Below are 22,098 nucleotides of genomic sequence, written 5' to 3'. Positions count from 1 at the left end.
CCCACATACACACATATATAATATCCTAACTTCCTCATATATGCCTCACTGCTCACTAGAACAGGTGTGTCCATGAGTTCAAGTTTCTCACAGAACAGCAGCCATGTCCATGTGATGGGATCCCAGCCACTGCCTCTAGCTAGCACTACCCCCAGACCCATTCCTCATATTTCCTACAGAAATAGCAGCTGTATCCATGCACTAAACCACAACCATATCCATCTAGTCTCAGACAAGACCACAATAGTCAGCCAATCAGAAAGCAGCACCACCAGGATGCCCAAGCAAGATGTGGACCCCGAAACAATGAAAGGGGTTTTCCCTAAGTAAGCACCTTTGCACTAATAATAAAGAACTGACCTAGAGTGAACTTATGATCTAGAAAGGCTCAATATCATTATTGTATATATATATATACATAGATAGATAGATAGATAGATAGATAGATAGATAGATAGACATACCCTTCCATTGCATTGTGGGTAATTGCATGCATACCTCCTCTGTGGCTGGGACCCCTCCTCTATTACCTAATCCATTAACAAACACCTCTTGCCTTTTTAATATTCATAATTTCTGTTATGTAATTGCATCTTTACCCTATCAAAATCCATCTTGCTTTCTCTGAAGGTGCTGGTTCCTCTTGGAACTTACCCGACTTCATGAGAGGCATCAATCTCAATAAATGAATAAATAAATCTCAATACTTGGATTAGAAGTGGTCTGACTCTGAATTCTCTGAGATGGTTCCAGCACAACACATCATGAAACTGCAACAATTATCATCAAAGCTCATGTTTATTTAGCACTTTAAAGCTTAAAAGGTGCTTTCCTTATAATAATCTTAAAAGATAGAATAAAATAACTGTTCTCAACATTTTACAGAAAATAAAATTGAGGCATGAATGGTAAAATGGCTTATCAATGATTACAAATGTTAAACTGAAAATTTGGTTGAAGGAGACAACAGAGCTAGGTGATAGAAAAATCCATGTTGTTTATTATTTTCCCTTAAAGCATAGCTAAGCTAGCTTACTTGTATGTACAAGGAGTCAGCGCATAGGCTCTGGCTGTCTGAACAAAGGATTGAGAAAACTTATATACGTTATTTTAGCAGAGCTAGCAAGCCTGTATTACCTCACGTTTATGGCCCCCATGTATGTTTAACCATGATACAAGAAGAGGATTTTCCTTAATGCAAAGAATGTTGACAAAGGTCAGTTAATATTAAGCGAGGTAGTCTCTCTTGGGTTTAGGGTCTCATCCCTTAATGGCTAACAGGTATCTGGCCTTGTTGACAGTGGTAAGGGTATTTCCTGAGCAAACTTTTAGAGAGAACAAAGAAGCCCAGGTCCTGGATCTTCATCCAGTTACTCATTAATTCAGGCTCTGGGTCTAGTTGAAATTAAAAATGATATAAAATTGTATAATATTTTCCACACAAATCATATGGATGCACATATTTTACAACAATATTGATTTTACCTTTTTTGTTTTCGTTGGGCTCTTAAGTTGTGCCCAAATCCTCATGACTTGGGTTTTTTTGGGGGGTGAGGGAACTGGAAGGGTTTGCCATTTTCTTATCAGCCCATTTGACAGATTAGGAACTGAGGTAAACAGCATTAATTGATTTTCCCAGGGTCACATAGCTGGTAAGTGTCTCAGGCTAGATTTGAACTCATGAAGATGAGTCTTCCCGATTCCAAGCCAAGTATCCTATCCACTATGCAACCTAGCAGCTAATGTGATTTCACCTTTATACCAAAGTAAAATTCACTTTGGAAAAATTTGGTTGTGGTTATTTTTAGTGATAGATGTGTACATGAGATACAAAGAGTTTTTATTTAACCCTTCACATAATGAAAAAAAATGAAAAATTTCAATGGAGGAATGGCATTTTACAAGTAATATTTTAGGAAGAATAATCTGGTATGGATCCAGAAGGTAGACTCATGCAGAGAGAGATTCAAGAGAGGGACACAAACTACTCCAGAGAGGTTACAAAACTACTCCAGTATTTCAGGGATGCAGCAATGAGATAATGTAGGGCTACACTTGTGTGAGCAAATAGAATGGCAATGATTAAACAAATACAAGAGCCATTACAAAATCAAAATTGATTAGTGATTTGAGATGGTAAAAAAAAAAAAAAAGAATCAAGCATCTTACAATGTTCCACCTGGAAGACATCTAGTCTTTCCACCAGTGCTCTTTTATAGTCCATCACTGATTTTTCTTTCAAACACTCAACATTCCATATTAAATAAGCTAAGGACTTAAATTTTATTTGTGGGGTGGGGAATGGAGAGAGATTTACAATAACAGAATGCCATTGAACATATAAAGAGAAACAAGCTTTCATAGGGGTTGGCTTTATAATAGCCCCAAATGTTTTTCTGTTTTTGATTGTGCCTCAACCACATGGTATCCTTGTGTAAAATAGAAGTGAACCAGAACTGCAAGGAGTGTTGTTTTGACTGTTTAGAAGCTTAGGTATAAATGCTTTCTTTTATAGGTTTTGTCCCCCGGAAAGAAAGGCTACTCTGTATTTTGTAAATTGTTAGCATAATAATCAGGTTGAAACTGGAGATCCTTTGTACCATTTGCATAAGAATAAGAATAACAAGAGATCCTTTTTACCATTTGCATAGAAAATGCTGATGTTCTTGGATGAAATCCTCAATGGGAACACAACCTAAAGAGGGTGACTTGTAAGAACTCCCTAAGACTGAACTTGATCCAAGTAAGCCCAAGGTTTTTGTCAGTGTTTACAGTCAAATCTTTGTGGAAGGAAAGGAAAAGAAAAAAAGAACTAATTGAACTACTTGTCCACTTACCATGCTAGCTAAAAATGGTTAAACTGAACTTCTGTATGAACACACTGATCATCTAACTGGCCAAAAAATAATTAAGATAATCAAAAGCAATACTCTGCCCATCCAACTAAATGATAATGATATGACACTAAGGGATACTAGATATCAAGCAGAGGTGTGCAGAAATGTCTTTTCTGGTTTGTAGCAGCACAGTAGTCCTACAAGGAATATATTGAAGAAATTATATTTATTTATTCACACTTACATGTAAAGACAACTTCAACATTAATTTTCTTTAATTTTAAGTTCCATATTTCTTTGACTTTCCTTACCTCCCCTCTCCCAAAGACAGGAAGCAATCTGATATAGCTTATACATGTTCAATCATGAAAAATATATTCCCATAGTACTCGTGTTATGAAAGAAGATACAGACCCAAAGAAAAAAAATGAAAAAAAAGTAAAATATAGTATGCTTCAGTCAAATGCAGAATATTAATAATAAGAAATATGATCCCCACAATATTACTGTGTTCACTCTTGTTGTAATTGTCAAAGACTATTATTATTCATAAAAATAATGAATAGACACTCAATTCATGGTTTTCTCTCTTTTCATCCAGTAATATCAAGTGATAATAAATTGTTTCTGGGCCGTTTTTTTTGGAATATGATCTGATGATCAGTGTATGTGACTCTTGACACCACTGAACATTATACAATAGCTTCAAACATGGACCATCTGAAAAATCTAAGTATTCCTCTTCTGTGGTTATAAAAGAAAAACAAACAAACAAAAAAACCTCCTTTCTTTTTCTTTGGTTCACAAGGTAAATTAAGTTATTTTGAGATACAAGGATTGAATGTCTTTGTGTTATAGAAGAGAACTCAGGAGCATGCTTGTAGACAGGGCTGTGTAGAAGGAAGAGAATTTCTATTGTTTGTTTGCCTTCTTGGGCCTTGGTACAGCCTTCAGGACAATAGGTACAGATGGTGAAAGGATTGGATTTTTGCTCAGTTTCACAGGAACCTGCAACAATTAAGAAAAACTATTAGACTTCAAAAAGCAACCAGTACTCAACAACAGAGAGAAAGAGAATTAGTTACAAATGTTAACAATATCTTAAGGAAAAGAAGATTAAGCAAATGAAGACAAACGAGGTAGAATATCATGCAAAGGAGAGTTAGATTGATATGATCAATGTATAGAGACCCTATGTAGGCTTAACCCCACAGATTGTTACAAAATATAAAATATGTGTTAACTGTATACTCAGGGTTTATTAATACTAATCTCTTGTAAAACAGAATTAAGAATCTTGCTGAAATTAAGAGATTTTATTCGCTCCCATCGTCTTTAACATTGGATATTTTTTTCTCATAAAACAAAGGAATTAAAAAGGGGCTGCTATACATTGGTCTTCAAAATTATATTGATTGCAACCAAGAATTTGGTATTAATATTATTCTTATTACAGCTAAATCAAATTATTTATGTATCCAACAACACAATAAGTGTTTCTCTCTTGGCCTTTTATATATTTCCATCTTAATAATGGTAAGTTTTAACTCATTAATAACCTGCTAACAATAGAAAAATTGTGTTGAATTAAATTTGTCCATATGGCATAGGACATTTCTCTACCTTGAAAATAAAATCATCTCAATAAAATGCCTTCCTAGGTATTGAAACAAATGATGTGACTCCCCACCTGTGTCTCTTTACAAGTTCTGAAGGAAAATTCCTGTAAGAGTTGGCAAATTGCAACTTTCACACTCATAAGTCCAAATCTCTTCCCAATGCAGTGTTGGGGACCAGCACCAAAGGGCAGGTACACATAGGGGTTCATGGTCTCTTTGTTTTCCTTGCTGAACCTGGTTTTTCAAAATGGCAGGAGAAAAGAAATGAGCAGTGAAAGATAGAACATCCAAGACTTTTCAGAAGAACAATGAATCTGACTCCATAATAGAGGCATCAATCAATCAATTAATAAACATTCATTTGGTGTGGGCTATGTGTCATGCAATGTGCTAATTGCCATGGATACATAAAGAGGCAAAAGATATTCCTTGCCTTCAACGAGTTAACAATTTAATGGGAGAGTCAATATGAAAAGAAATCTATATAATGCAAGCTATATAAAGGATGAATAAGAATTAATAGAGGGGAGGCACTAGAAATAAGAAATAAGAGAGGTCAAGTAAAGCTTTCTGTAAAAGGTGGAATTTTTTTTAGGATGTAAAGGAGTCCTGGGAGATCAGAAGTCAGAGTAGAGCAGGGTGTGAATTATAGGCAAGGAGAACAGCCAGAGAAAATGCTTGGAGCTGAGATGGAGTGTCTTGTTTGTAGAACAGCCAAGAGGCCAGTGAAACTGGATCGAAGTGTATGTGACAAGGTTGTGGTTTTGTCCTTCCTTCTCAAAGAGGACTATGACATCAGGGAGATGATAATATGACTTGCATTGAATTGGAGTGAGGTATGGTTGTGTAAAGTCACCAAATCATTCTCCAGCATGCCTGGATCAATTCACAACTCCACCAAAAATGTAACAATTTTCCAATTTTCCTACATCCTCTCCTGCATTTAACATTTTCCTGTTTTGTCATGCGAGGCAATCTGACAGGAGAGATATGGTACCTAAGAGTGGTTTTGATTTGCATTTCTCTAATGAATAGTGATTTAGAGCCTTTTTTCATATGAGTATAGATACCTTTAGTTTCTTCCTCTGAAAGCTGGCTGTTCATATCCTTCAACCAGTTATCAATTGGGGAATGACTTGTATTCTTATAAATTTGACTCAACTCCTTGTATATTTTAGAGACGAGGCCTTTATCAGAGACATTGGTTGTAAAGATTCTTTCCAAACTTTCTGCTTCCCTCCTAACTTTGATTGCAATGGCTTTGTTTGTACAGAAACTTTTCAATTTAACATAATCAAAATTGTCCATTTTGCATTTTGTAACTCTATCTCTTGTTGAGTCATGAATTCTTCCCTTTCCCACAAATATGACATGTAAACTATTACTTGTTCTCCTAAATTGCTTATAGTATCAGCTTTTATTATTATATCATGAGTCCACCTTGACTTTATTTTGGTATATGGTGTAAGATATTGGTCTTTGCCCATATTCTGCCATACCAGTTTTCTCAGCACTCTTTGTAAAATTGTGAATTCTTAACCCAGTAGCTTGATTCTTTGGGTTTATCAAAGAGTAGATTCCTGTAATCATTGCCTACTAGGTCTTGTATACCTACCCTATTCCACTGATCCACCACTCCATTTCTTAGTTAGTACCAAGTAATTTTATTGACTGCTGCTTTATAACAGGTTTTAATATCTTGTAGGGCTATCCATCTTCCCTAGCATTTCTTTTCATTAATTCCATTGATATCCTGGACTTTTATACTTTTAGATGAATATTGTTATTATTTTATCCAGGTCTGCAAAATAATTTGTTGGTAGTTTGATTGGCATGACACTGAATAAGTAAATTAATTTAGGTAAAATTGCCATTTTTATTGTATTGGCTTGGCCTAACCATGAGCAACTGATGTTATTCCATTTATTTAGGCCCGATTTATTTGTGTGAAAAGTGTTGTGTAATTGTGTTCATATAGGCCCTAGGTTTGTCTTGGCAGGTAGACCCCCAATTATTTGATCATGTCTACAATAACTTTAAATGAAATTTCTTTTTCTGTCTCTTGCTGTTGGGCTTTGTCAGTAATATATAGGAATGCTGAGGATTTATGTGGGTTTATTATATATCCTGCAACTTTGCTACAGTTTTTTTTAATATATCAAGTAGTTCTTTTTTTACTTGATTCTCCAGGATTTTCTAAGTAAATCTTCATATGATCTTCAAAGAGTGATAATTTAGCTTCTTTCTTGTCTATTCTAATTCCCTCAATTTCTTTTTCTTCTCTTATTGCTACCGCTAACATTTCTAGTGCCAAACTGAAAAATAGGGGTGATAATGGACATCCTTGTTTCACCCCAGATTTTATTGGGAATGCATCTAGCTTAGCCCCATTATATATGATGCTTGCTGATGGTTTTGGATAGATACTGTTTATAATTTTAAGGAAGACTCCGTTTATTCCTATGTTTTCCAGTGTTTCTAATAGGAAAAGGTGTTGTATTTTGTCAAAAGCCTTTTTTGCATCTATCACAATAATCATGTTTTTCCCTAGTTTTGTTGTTGATATAATCAATTATGTTGATAGTTTCCCTAATATTGAACCTGCCTTGCATTTAGGGAATAAATCCTACCTAGTAATAGTGTATTATTCTCGTGATAACTTTCTGCAATCTTTTTGCTAATATTGTATTTCACATTTTTCATCAATATTCATTAGGGCAATTGGTCTATAACTTTTTTGCTCTGTTTTGACTATTCCAGGTTTAGGTATTAGTACCACATTTGTGTCATACAAAAAAGAATTTTGCAGGACTCCTTCTTTACCTATTTTCCCAAATAATCTATAAAGTATGGGAATTAATTGTTATTTAAATGTTTGATAGAATTCACATGTAAAACCATCTGACCCTGAAGACTTTTTCCTAGACAGTTCATTGACGGCTTGCTCAATTTCTTTTTCTGAGATGGGGTTATTTAGAAATTTTGCTTCCTCTTCCGTTAACCTAGGCAATTTACATTTTTGTAGATATTCATCCATATCCCAAAGGCTGTCAAATTTATGGGCATACAATTGGGCAGAAATAATTTCTAATTATTGTTTTGTTTTCCTCTTCATTAGAGGTGAATTAACCCTTTTCATTTTTGATAGTGGTAATTTGATTTTCTTCTTTCTTTTTTTTAAATCAAATTGACCAAAAGTTTATCAATTTTCTTGGTTTTTTTCATAAAATCAGCTCTTTGTTTTATTTATTAATTCAATAGTTTTCTTGGTTTCAATTTTATTAATCTCTCCTTTGATTTTCAGTATTTCTAATTTAGTATTTAATTGGAAATTTTAAATTTGTTCTTTTTCTAGCTTTTTCAGTTGCATGCCCAATTCACTGATCTCCTTTTTCTCTGTTTTATTCATGCAAGCATTTAGAGATATAAAACTTCCCCTAAGAAGTGCTTTTGCTGCATCCCATAAGTTTTGGTATGTTGTCTCATTATTATCATTCTCTTGAATGAAGTTATTAATTGTTTCTATCATTTGTACTTTGACCCAGTCATTCTCTAGGATTAGACAATTTAGTTTCCAATTAAATTTTCATTTATCTTTATGGTCTTTTATTGAGAATAATTTTCATTGCATCATGATCTGAGAAGGATGCACTGACTATTTCTGCCTTTCTGCAGTGGATTTTGAGGGTTTATGCCCTGTTATACAGCCAATTTTTATGTATGTGCCATGTACGGCTGAGAAAAAGGTTTATTCCTTTTTATCCCAATTCTGTTTTCTCCTCAGGTCTATCATATATGCCTTTTCTAAAATTCTATTCACCCCCTTATCTTCTTTCTTATTTATTTTGAGGTTAGATTTATGAAGTTCCCACATGGGGGAGGTTGATATCCACCACTGGTATATTTTTGCTGTCTACTTCTTCCTGTAACTCCCTTAACTTCTCATCTAAGAATGTGTATGCTATACCACTTGTTGCATACATGTTAAGTACTGATATTGTTTCATTGTCTATGGTGCCTTTTAGCAAGATACAGATACTTCCTAATCTCTTTTAATTAGATCTATCTTTGCTTTTGCTTTGTTTGAGATTAGCATTGCTACACCTGCTTTTTTTCCACTTTAGCTGAAGCATGATACATTCTACTCAAGCCCTTTACTTTTACCCTGTGTGTATCCCCTTGTTTCAAATGTCTTTCATGTAAACACCATATTGCAGGATTATCCTTTTTAATCCATTCTGTTATTCATCTCCATTTTATAGGAGAGTTCACCTCATTCATTCTCACAGTCATGATTACTATCTCTGTCTTTTTTTCCATCCTATTTCACACAGTGTTTATGCTTTTATTTCTCCCTTCTCCCTTCCCCTCCTCAAAGGAGTTTTTCTTTTGACCACTGCTTTCCTCAATTTTCCTTCCCTATTGACACCCCTCCCTTATTTTACCTTTTCCCCTTGCTACTTCTTTCCTCCCATCTAACCACTCCCCCTTTTCTTTCCCCTCTTGCCTCCTACTGTTTGTAGGAAAAGTTTAATTTCCATACTTCTCAGAGTATGTTATTCCCTTCTTGAACCAAATCCGATGAGAGTAAAGCTCAAACACTGCCCTTCTGCCTCCCTTCTTTCCCTCCACTATAATATGTTTTTGGGCCACTTTTTCCTACCTCTTCATCACTTCTTCACCCTGAATAATCCCTTCATCCCTTAATTATGTTTTTTATCACATCAATTACTTCATACTGACACCCTCTGTCTATGTATATCCCTTCTAATTGTTATAATAACTGTGCTATTCTTAAGATTGAGATATATATATATATATATGTATATATACATATATATGTATGTGTGTGTATGTGTGTGTGTGTGTGTGTATATATATATATATATATATGTATATATATGACATGTAAAACAGTATAATCCTATAAAAGGATGCAAACAATTGGCCCTTACTGAACAACAAGGTTTTTCTTCCCCCCCCCCCATTTACCTTTTTTTTTTTGTCTCTCTTGAGTTTTGTATTTGAAGATCAAATTTCCCATTGAGCTCTCACCTTTTCATCAGGAAGGTCTGGAATTCTCTTATTTCATTGAGTATCTCCTTGCCTGAAAAATTATTCTCAGTTTTGCTGGGGAGTTGATGCTTGGTCGTAGTCCAAGCTCCTTTGCCTTTCAGAATATCATTTCCAATTCCTCCTGTCTTTTAATTTGGAAGCTGCAAGATCCTGCATGATCCTGGTGGTAGTCCCACAATATTTGAATTATTTCTTTCTGGTTGCTTGCAGTATTTTCTCCTAGATGTGATAATCCTGGGATTTGGCTACAATATTCCTTGGTGTTTTCAATTTGTGATCTCTTTCAGGGGGTATGTGGTGGATTCTTTCGATGACTATTTTGCCTACTGGTTCTAGGACCTCAGGGTAGTTTCCTTGGTGATTTCTTGGAAGATACTGTCCAGGATTTTTTTTTTCATCATGGCTTTCTGGTAGACCAATAATTCTTACATTGTCTCTTGGATCTATTTTCCAGGTCAGTTGCTTTTCCATTCAGATATTTCACATTTTCTTCTATTTTTTTTCATTCTTTATATTTTGCTTCACTGATTCTTGATGCTTCACAGAATCATTAGATTTTACTTGCCCAATTCTAATATTTAATGAATTATTTTCTTCATTTAGCTTCTGTACCTCCTTTTCCATTTAGTTAATTTTACTTTTCAAGGAGTCATTCTCTCTAATTAGATTCTTAATCTCCTCAGTCATTTCACCAATTTTAATTTTTAAAGATTTGTTTTCAACAGTGATTTTTTTCCATTTTTTATTTTACCTCTCCAATTTGATTTTTAAAATCCTCCTTGAGCTCTTCCAGGAATGTTTTCAGGCTTGAGACCAGTTCACAATCTCTTTTGATGTTTCAGATGTGGGTATAGTGTCAATGTGGTCCTCTTCTGAATTGGTATTTTGATCTTCCCTGTCTCCACAATAAGAATCAATACTACTTGGTTTTCTGAATTGCTGCTTTATGGTGATTGTCTTTTTCCTGGCTTTTAAAGTCCTTCTGGGCCCCAGGGGACTCTGTCCCAAGTTTCTTGTGCTGGGTACTAGGGGACTTCTTACTGGATTTGTGTTCTGTGGCCTCTGGTTTTGTCAGGTAGTAGCTATACAATGCTGTCACCAACCTGGTCCTGAGTTGGAGCTGGCTGGTGTGCCAAGGTAGATGCCAGGAAATGACATTCTGAGTTCCTCTGTGTTACCCTGGTGTGAGGTGTGGAGGAGGGGTAGTCTGGCTGCTGGAAGTTTCCTCTTCCCCTAGGGCACCACTACAGCATGAGTTGTTTCAGAAGTTGTCTGTTCTTGTGTTTTCCATTAATCCTGGCTGTGAAGGCACATTTTGTGACTTTGTGTGGATGCTTGCTGGCTCCACCCCCCTGGGGCTCAGGAATTCTCGCTGGTCTGCTGAGGTGTGGCCTGCTGGGACACTTCTTTCCTCACTAGTTTCCTTCCACCACCACAGGAGGGGCCTGTCTACCCTGCCTCTTGAGCTAAAAGGCTACTGAACCCCTCCTTCTGGCTCCTCTTTTCCTGGGCTTCTCCCAGGGCAGTATTCTCTGGGTGGGGAAGGGAGGGATGAGAACCATTTTACCTGGTCATCATGGCTCCCAGAAGTTCAATAATTCGAGTTTCCAACCTTTAGACTCTGGGCTGAAAGCTTCAGGAGTAGCTGTTGCCATGGCCAGAGGGTCTGTGCTGATATCTCCCATAGTTCTGGTAGGCTCCCATCCTGTGATGGGGTTGGCTGCCATAGAGGACACTTCAGCTCTGGGCCTGCTCCTTGTCCTGTTCTCAGGTATGGTTTAGTTTTATGTGCCCAGCACTATCCCCCCAGCTGGGGGGTGTTTCTTAATGGCTATCGAGGGTCTCCACATCAACACTCTTCCAATGGGTGAGCTCCCAAAGGCAAAATGACCACCTTTTATATACAAGTCTCAGGGTCAAAGGGAGTCACAACCATGTGATTCCACCCCATCTGACCTAAACCTATCTGACCTAAGCACTTTTTCAGAGTCAAAGAGCATCACAAATGTGTGACTCAAACTCTTGTGAAATAGGCCTTCCCTTGATGTAAGCAGGTCGTCATAGACTCCCAATCCAATCAAAGATTCCTTACTGCTAAGAAGCACTCCAAAGGAAAGACAATAAAAAGTTCATTTTGCTTGCAAGAAGGCAAGGCTCATGAAAGGTACTTGATTACCTCAGCATTCCAAAAGCTAAAACAGTAAAAAAAAAAAAAAAAGTTCCACCTTAACTACCATAACAGTAGTTGAAGGGAATATATAAAGTGGCATGAAAAAGCTGTTATAATGGAATGGAAGAGGGAGTAGGTGAAAGGGAATGAGTGAACCTTGTCCTCATTGTATTTGGTTTAAGGAAAGAATAACATTCACATTCAATTGACTATCTTACTCTATAGGAAAGTAGGGGTGAAGGGGATAAGAGGGGGTATGATAGAAGGTAGGGCAGATTGGGGGAAGAAGTAGTCAAAAGCAAACACTTTTGAAAAGGGACAGGGTCAAAAGAGAAAATTGAATAAAGGGGGACAGTATAGGATGGAGGGAAATATAGTTAATCTTTCACAACATGACTATTACGGAAGTATTTTACATAATAATATCATGTATAAACTTTATTGAGTTGCTTGCTTTCTCAGGGAGGGTGGGTGGGGAGGGAGGAAAGGAGAGAATTTGGAACTCAAAGTTCTAAAAACAAATGTTAAAAAATGTTTTTACATGCAGCTGGGAAATAAGATACACAGGCAATGGGTTATAGGAATATATCTTGCCCTACAAAAAAGTAATGGGAAAGAGGAGGGGGGGAGTTGAGGGGATAGAAGGGAGGGCACACTGGGGAAATGGGCAATCAGAATATATGCCATCTAGGGGTGGGGAGAGGGTAGAGGTGGGGAGAAAGTTTTTAACTCAAAATCTTGTGGAAATGTATGTTAAAAACTAAAAATAAATTTTTAAAAAAGAAGGGAATGATATGGTACAATAGGGGTGGTGATAAGTGCAAAATTAATAATATTTAAATGGGCAATAATAATAACAATTGATATTTGTGTGTTTGAGGAGAGACGGTCTTTCAGGTTTATAAAGCATTCGCATAATTTGCAAAATTTCCCCCAACGTATAGCAAACTAATGAAATAACCAAATTTGTCATAACTCAAAATACACCAGGGTTAGAATATTGCTCTGAATGACTTGAAAAGAAAGTTAAGGAAAAAAAAATATAGATTTTAATGTGACAAATTTAATACTACTCCTCAGAACAGAAAGTGTTGCTATATTCTATTCCTTATAATTTCCTCAATAAAATATAATGACATGTTAAAATAAAAGAAAATTAGAACTGGTCAAATGGAAGCCACTGAATAAATGAAACACCATCAAAAAATGAAATGAAGTCAAATGAATGAAAAAGTGAAAGAAAATATAAAATATCCCATCAGAAGATCACATGACCTCTTAAATAGATTGATGAGAAATGATTCGAGGATTCTTGGATTACCTGAAACCCATAATCAAAAAAGAGCCCAGATATAGCATTTTAAACAATAATATAGGAAAACTCCCCAGATGTCCCACAACCAGAAAAGAAGGGAGAAATTGAAAGAATCCATTCATTACCTTTAGAAAAGATTCCAAAATGAAAACTTGCATACATAAGATACCCAAATTCTGGAGCTCCAAGATCAAGGAGAAAACAAGGCAAGCATCCAAAAAGAAACAACTCAAATATTAATGGAGTCATGGTCAGGACCATGCAAGGCATAGCAAATAGCAAGATAAGGGAATGGAGGGCTTGGAATATGATATTCCAGAAGGCAAAGTAGCTTGCAATACTACCAAGAATTACTAACCCAGCAAAACTGAGTATATTCTTACAGGCCAAAAATGAAAGGAATTCCAGGCATCATTGATGAAAACACTAGATAGAAAATGGGCCCTTAAAAACACCACACCTGAGAGAAATATAGAGGGGTAAACATGACTGACAAATCATGAGAAAATTAAAAAGGTTAATACTTTTATATTCACAAATGGGAAGACAATACTTGTACCTGCAAGAATTTTATTGTCATTTTTGGTGGTTAGAAACAGTCTTACTAGATGGAGGACATGTGTATGAGCCAATTATGAAATGATCTCAGAACAAAAATAAAAGACTCAGAAAGAGGGATACACTGGGGGAAGAGGAAAGGGAGAAAAAAATGGAGAAAATTATCTCACCTGAAGTAGGTGCATGAGGAAGAGGATTTTTTTTCCAATTGAAGAAAAAACAAGATGGGGAAAAGGCAATACTTGAATCTCACTCATTTGTACTAGTTAAACATAGAAAAAGTACATGTACATACTCAGCTGGATATAGAAATCCTTGACCAACGAGGAAGTAGGAGGAGAAATGGCTAAGAGAAGGCAGCAACAGTGATAAGAGGAAAGGTAGGTTAAGAGAGGGAGTAGCAGCAGCAAAGAAGACGTTTGAGGATGGTCAAGGAAAAAAAGAGATTAAAAGACAGAGAGGAGGAGGAACAGGAAGAAAAGTGAAAAAGTAAAATAGAAGAAAAAGAGAAAAAGGAGAAGGAGAAGGACAAAAAGGAGAACAAGTACAGCAAAAAGAACAACAAAAAAAGGGAATAAGAAAAATACACAGGTAGTGATCATAACTGTGAATGTGAGTGAGTTAAACTTACAAAATAAATGAAAGTGGTTTAGAGGATAGATTAGAAATCAGAATCTAACAATATGTTGTTCATAATAAAAATGTTTGAAACATAAAGACACACATGTGCACTTAAAATAAGAGGTTGTAACTAAATCTATTGCACTTCAAGTTAAGTAAAATAGGGAGGGTTGCAAACAGGATATCAGACAAAGGAAAACTTTTCAAAGACCTGATTAAAAGAGATTATCAGGGAAACTACATTTTATTAAAAGTTAGCATAGATTATGAAGTAATATTATTGCTAAATATAGATATATTAAATGGAAACATATTCAAATGTATAAGGAAAAGTTAAATGAGGAGCACATAGTGAAATTAAATTATTGGGGTTGTCCAATTTACCCAATTTACCACCCAGAACTAGATTAATCTAGTTCATAAACTCAATAAGGTAAAGAGTTTAACTTATAATAAATGACTTAAAGAGATGAATAGAATTTTTCAAAAGTTAATTATGACAGACCTTTGGAGAAACTTGAATAAGAACAGAAAGGAAAATACTTTTTTCATCCATTCTACATGGCTATTTCACAAAAACTGACCATGTGTTAGGGCATAATAACCTCAAAAACAAATTCAGAAGAAGAAATATATTGAATGCACTCTTTTTGGACCATAATAAAAAACAGTAAATTCAATGAAGAGCATTTGAAGCACTGATTAAAGATTAAGTGAAAACTAAGTAATCTAATCCTCATGAATACATGAGTGTAACAACAATGCTACTTGCCACTACTGTAGCTGTGTAAGACAAATAAGACCAACACATGGGAGGTTGCTAGCACAGGGGCTTTGATTTGCTTTTCTAAGGAAAGCAACTTTAAGGGGTTTACAATCTTACTTTAATTAAACCTGCATATACCATTCACTTAGTTCAGGGGGAAAAGCCAGCACCCTGAACTTCAGATAGAATACAAACAGAAATTGCAAGCAGAAATTATATAGACAGAGCAAACACACACAGAAATCAACAGACAGTCCTCTAGCTACCTGACCAGGGAATTACATAGTTACCAGAGAGAGGCACCAATATCTGAGTTTTCAAAGCTGGGGGGGGCAGGGCTCTTAACAAAGGCTACCCAGAGACTTGTCTGGGCAAATCACAAGACACTCTTCCAGTGAGTGAAAGATCCAAAACAAAACACCAACTTAAGATGTTATATACCCTTCTCAGGGTCAGAGGGCATCACAACCATGCCATTCAAAACCATGTGAACTAGGCTTTCTTGATTCTTAATCAGGTCAAAGACTCTTGATTCAATCAAAGAAGCAAAAGACAACAAAAAGCCTACTTTGCTTGCCATTATATTTGAAAGGCAAGACTCATTAAAAGTGCTTAATCTCCTTAGCACTCTAAAAGAGAAAACAAAACAATCCCCCTTAATTATCATAAAAATGAGTCAAAAAACAAATCATGAAAATAATCAAAATTTCCATTAGAGATAATGACAAAAATGAGACAACATTCAAAATTGATGGAATGGGGCCAAAGCAATATGTAGAAGAAATTTTATATCTCTAAAGCATTAGATCAATAAAAGAGGGAAACTGCAGATCAATGAATTGGGAACGAAAGTTTAAAAAACCCCTTTAAAATGAACAAATTAAAAATCTTTATCCAAACAGAAAAATAAAATACTAAAAATGAAAAACAAGAGATTTTTAAAATTATAAATTAAAAAAAACTTTAAATTAAAAAAATAAATGGCAACAAGGTTTATGGGAAAAAAGCAATAAAACAGATACATCATTGCTTAATTTTTTTTTTCAGATGAAAGAAGAAAGCCAAATTACCAATATTAAAAATAGAAATGATGAATACACTATGGATGTAAAGGAAATTAAAGCAAATATTAAGAGCAGTTTTTTTTTCCAATTACATGCCAGTAAAACTGACATTCCACATGAACTGGAGGAACATTTACAAATAAAATTGCACAGATTAACAGAAAAGAAAAAAAAAATACTTAAATGACTGTTTCAACAATTTGGCTAGCAGCTTCTGTGGGGGTATAAGATTCACCCACAGCCAGCACACAGAAAGCTGCCAACAGCACAGGTTCTTCTGATCTGCTTAATTAAGGAAAGCAAGGTGAAGGGGTTGACAAGCTTACTTTTAATTCAGCATTCAAATATCATTCAGTTAGTTCAGGGGAAAAAAACAGCACCCTGAAATTCAAAACAAAATCGCGAACAAATTTCAAACATCGACAGACTTTGTCTGATTCAAATCCCAACACATAGTTACCAGAGTTCAACAAAGTTTCAGCATTCGGGTTTACAAGCTGGAGGGCTCCTTAGCTACAGCTGCCCGGAGTCTCCTCATCAACACCATCTCCAGAGCCCCACACAAATGGCTCTGTCCTCCCTTCTTATAGGGCTTCAGACATCAAACATCATCTGAATCACCAGAGCTCAGACTCTGGTGATTGGTTCTTGAGTTGGCCCCTCCCCTTAGGACCCTGGGAGGTTCACATCCACATGGATTACATTAACACCTAATGGGGTTTGGGCTTAGCACCTAGTAAAGCTCACTGAGATAAATTGAGTCACTCAAAGAAAACACAGGCCATCCTGGTTACAATGACCATTACTAATAAAAAGAAATCTAACAAGCCATACATGACCTTCCTTAGATAACATACACATGACTATATGCACTTACAAGTGAATTCTAGCAAACATTTAACGAACAATTAATTCCAATACTATATAAATAACTTGAAAAAAATGGCTAAAAAATGAGTGGTACCAAATTCTTTCTGTGACACAATTATGGTGTTGATATCTAAACCAGGGAGAGCAAAAAAAGAGAAAGAAAACTATTGACAAATTTCTGCAATGAATATTGATGCAAAATTTTTAAATACTAGAAAGAAGACTGCAGTAATTCATCACAAAGATTATTATGACCAGGTAGGATTTATAACAGGAATGTCAAACTGGATAAATAACAGAGAAACTATAATTGACCATATCAGGATGTCCTTTATCACCATTATTACTCAGTATTGTACTAAATGTTAGTTATAGCAATAGACAAGAAAGAAGTTATTGAAGAAATAGGCATAGAGAATGAGGGGAGAAAAACAAACCCTCTATGAAGATGATTAGGTTTTATGCTTGGACAACCCATGAGAATCAACTAACAAAATCTCTTCAGAATAATTAACAACTTCAGGAAACTGGCAGGATATAAAAGAAATCCACATCAGCATTCAGGTAGAAATAGAAACAGAACTTGCATTTAAAATAACTGTAGAAAATATGAAGTAGTTAGGAATATACTTATCAATAAACACACGGGAACTATAAAAACATAATTGCAAAAGTCTTTTCACACAAATAAAGGTAGCTGTAAACAACTGGAGAAATATTAATTGCTCACAAATAAGCTAAAACTACATAGTAATAATGATAATTCTACCAAAATTAATTGTATTATTCAAGGGACATATCAATCACATTGCTAAAGTAATGTTTTAGCACTAAGCGAACAAAGAACCAAATTCATATGGAAGAACAAAAGTTCAAGAATATCAACAGAATAATTGGAAAAAAAAGTGAAGAAACTATTATGCAAAACACAAATCATCAAAACATTCTGGTATTGTATAATAAATAGAGTGCTTGAGCAATAAAGTAGATTAGCTACACAATATACACAAGTCAATGACCATAGTAATCCAGTGTTTGATAAACCCAAAGAGGCAAGGTTTGAGGGCAAGAACTCAACATTAAAACAACAACAACAACAACAACAAACTTCCATGAAAATTGTGAAGCAATCTGGCAGAAACTAGGCATACAGAAACATCTCACACTATTTAGCCAGATAAAGAAAAGATGGGTGCATAGTTTAGGTACAAAAGGTGATATCATAAGCAAATAAGGCAAGCAAATTAGAGAGAAAAAGAATCATTTTTCAGACATGTCTAAGGGAAGGTTTTATGACCAAACAAGAGACAGAGAGGGTCCCAGGAAGTAAAATGGATGATTTGGATCACAGGAAATTTAAAAGTTTTGCATAAACCAAACCAATTCAGCCAAAATTTGAAGGAAAGCAGAAAATGAGACTTGGGGGGAATTTATAGCAAGTTATTCTGATAGAGGTCTCATTTCTCAAATATATAAGGAACTGAGCCAAATTTGTAAAAATAAGACCGAAGACCAATACCATATTGACAAAAGGTCACAGGAAATGAAAAGGAAATTGTCAGAAATCAAAACTATCAATAGTCACATGAAATCATACTCTAGATCACTATTGATTAGAGAAATTTAAACTACAACATCTCTGGGATACCACATCAATCCCAGCAGATTGGCTAATTTGAGGGGAAAAGTGACAAATATTGGAGGCATTGTGGAAAAAATAAAAGGTACATTAGAACACTGATAGTGGGGTTGTGAACTGCTCCAACCATTCTGGAGAACAACTTTAAACTATGCCCAAAGGGAGATAAATCTATAAACCCTTTGACTCAGCCATATCACTATTTATCTGTATCCCCAAAAGATCGTAGAATAGGAAAAAGTCTATATGTTCTAAAATACAGAGAGGAGGGTAGCAAGAAAATTTCAAATGGAAAAGATCCTTATCAAAAAGGGAACAACTGGACAAATTGTGGTATGTTTGTGATGAAATAGTATTGTGGTTTAAGAAATTATAAAAGGGATGATTTCAGAAAGAAATAGGAAGACTAATATGAACTGATGCAAAATGAAGAACAATTTGCACAGTAACAAGAAAACTGTAATTATGATAAACTATGAAAGACTTAGCTACTCTGCTTGATACAATGATCCAAGATTACCATTATCCAACATTACCATGGTGAAAAATGCCACCGACCTGCACCAGGAGAAATCATGAATTCTCAGTGCCCATTGAATCACATTGTTTTCATGTTATTTTTCTTGCTTTTTGGCACATGCTAAAATGGAAATATGTTTTTTTCATGACTTCACAGGTAAAATGATTCATATTGATTGACTTCTCAGTGAGGGACCAGAAGGAGGGAGAAATTTTCAAAATCAAAATTTTAAAAATCATCATAAAAATAAAAAGGAGAGAAAAAAGTAAACATCAAGGGACCTGCTTCAAGAATATAGTAAGAACATCTGAAGCACCAGTGGCTGTCTTCAGAACAATTCCTTCCTACAATGAAGCTATATTTGTTACTTTTAAAAGTCCCAAACTAGGCTTGAAAGGCTGAAATTTCAACAAACTATCATAATATCAATATTATTTAGATTTTAGAAATACTAAACTTTTAAATACTAAGAAATGTAAGGAAAGAGACTGTTGATCTCTTATTGCAACAGCATTTCATTTTTTGGGCTGCTGGGCAGAGCAGATCGAGAAATAGCCTGGAGTAAAAAGACCTAATTAAAATCTGACCTCAGAAACTTACTAGCTGTATGACCCCTGGCAAGTCATTTAACCATGTATGCATCTGTTTCCTCATCTGTAAAAGTGAGCTGAGGAAATGAATGGCAAACCAGTCCAGTATCTGAGCCAAGAAAACCCCAAATGGGGTGATGAAGAGTCAGACACAACTGAACAACAAGAAAACCACAACACATGATTTTAAATTAATCTTCAAAATCCAAAGATGAAGAAGGCAAAAGAAGAAAAATGGAGGCACCTCTTGTGGGTAACCTTTGTACCTTTTATTGCATTATAAACTTTTTGAGCAGGTTAGCTACAGAGGATAGAGGAGATATAGGACAACAGCAGGGAGGGAGGGATCAAGTTGGGGTTTACTCAGGATAGAAGACACATGGGCTTTTTCGTAGGCAGTAGGAAATGAGTCAGTAGACAGGGAGAGATTGAAAACAAGTATATGAGGGGGGTGATAGATGGGGCAATCTATGAGAAGAGACAGAATAACTTGAACAAGTAGAAGAATAAAGTTACTTCATCATGTGGTACAGGCATAATGGAGGGGCAAGCAGCAGAAGTTCAGCATCTGAGTGATGGGGTTTGAGGAAGAGGAGAAAAGAAGTAGTTCACTGGGAATAGAATCATTTCTTTCTGGTAAAATATGAGTGAAGATTCTCAGCTGAGAGAGTAGAAAGAAGGGGAGCAATGGGAGGTTTGAGGAGGGAAGCAAATGTTTGGAATAATCACTAAGTAGAATGTAATAATTAGTGCCCTTAGCGATATAGCTAAGTTATGTCAGAAGTGGACTTTGAATTCCAGTCTTTCTGACTATGAATGTAGCACCATGGCCTTTGCCTAATAAGCCCTAAAAAATTTAGTCAATTCTATGGGCTTAAAGAAATCTATAAATAAATGATTCATGAAATTAATTACACATGTTTGAATTGACCCTGGAATAGACAACCTATGAAATAACTAATTAAAAGAGTCATAGTTTAGAGAATTTAAAGATAGAAGGGATCTCAGTTGGCATACATTGTAAACTCATTTTTCTACTTGGAAACTCTAACAAAGATCAGTATTCAAAACCTACTTCTAACACTTCTAGCTGAAGGGAGAATGCCATGTCACTTACTGTATATAAGCTTGAATTCCTTGATCTCTAAAATAGAGATAAGAATGCCTAAAGTGGCTATATCCAAGCTACAAAAATAGCTACTATAGGCATTATCCAGGGTTGTTGCATAATCTAAGTTACAGACCCAGACTCATCATCTAAGCAAGACACAAAAGCAGGATTCAAACTCTCGTCCTGTCTCCCACTCAATGTTCTCTCCAAACTGCTTCAACTGACCACATGAAGTAACTTTTTTCCCTTATTTAAAAAAAAAAAAGTATTTACCTTTCAGGGCGGAACTCCTCTGGCTCTGGCCAGTATTTGGGGTCATGATGAAGGACAAAGGATGGGGTGATCACCACTGTGCCTTTAGGAATCCTCAGTCCATTGATCTCAACAGTTTTGTTAGCAAACCTTTCAACCCTGCTAGCTATGGGAAACAGCCTGAGATTTTCATTTATCACCATATCCAGATATTCCATCTGTGCCAGGGCATCATATGTGACTGCTTCCTGGGAAGAGAACCAACAGTTCTAAGTACTGAGTTCTAAATACTAAGGTGACATATCACATCTATCTTTACTCACTTGGTCTTAGAATGAGTCTATACTAATTCCATTGTGCATCTGGTCACCATATGTTATGGTAATACCTTCTGGAGGAAAACTACAAATGCATTTTCATTATTGATTCATTATTGTATCAACATGCTAATGAAGTGACTCAAAAATTTTGAGCTCTGTCAACATGAGATTTGCATCTCTATAAACGTTTTCACAAAATGAGTTATTTCGTGCCTGTGAAAAAACTCTTGAACCCCAGTGGAAGGAAGTTGTTCTAAGATGAATATTTTTCTTCTGTTCTTCTGGGTTGTCTCTCACAATAAACCACACCAACCAAGAAATCTAGAGTGGAATAGTAGACAAAATCTACCTCAGTTAATTTTTTTTGCGAAGCACTTGAAACCTGAAAAGAGCCCTTCTGTGTCTTTATTGCTCCCCAGCTTCCATTTCTTGTCATCTCTGCTTATCCTTTCAAAAATGACTAACTTCTATATAGACTCTAGAAGTTCTCACTTTCAGCTCACCATCAATGTTGAGATACCATTGTCTTATTTCATAACAGTTTAATATTTTATACCTCCAAGGGACTTCGCAACAGAAAAGACTCAAAGGGATGCACCTGTATTGGTGGAATTTAGAAGAGATATTGGCAGGGGGAGGGGGAGTCCAGGGCATAGAGGATTTCCCAGCATCCATCCAAACAAATAACAAAGACAGTTATCTGTTTACAAGAACAACGTTGATCATATCATCCTATTCTAACACTTCTATATAACTTAGAGAATATTATG

The 22,098-nt window shown here is 35.6% G+C and overlaps 1 pseudogene; it reads right to left on the bottom strand.

Annotated features, from left to right (window-relative positions):
* Positions 1 to 1,823: 1,823 nt before the first annotated feature.
* The window catches only part of LOC118833857, a 60,805-nt pseudogene continuing 40,530 nt past the window's right edge, over positions 1,824 to 22,098 (bottom strand).

The sequence above is a fragment of the Trichosurus vulpecula genome, chromosome 1 (assembly GCF_011100635.1).
Source record: "Trichosurus vulpecula isolate mTriVul1 chromosome 1, mTriVul1.pri, whole genome shotgun sequence".
In the NCBI taxonomy this organism is placed as follows: Eukaryota; Metazoa; Chordata; class Mammalia; order Diprotodontia; family Phalangeridae; genus Trichosurus; species Trichosurus vulpecula.
This window is presented reverse-complemented; position numbering and strand designations above follow the sequence as displayed.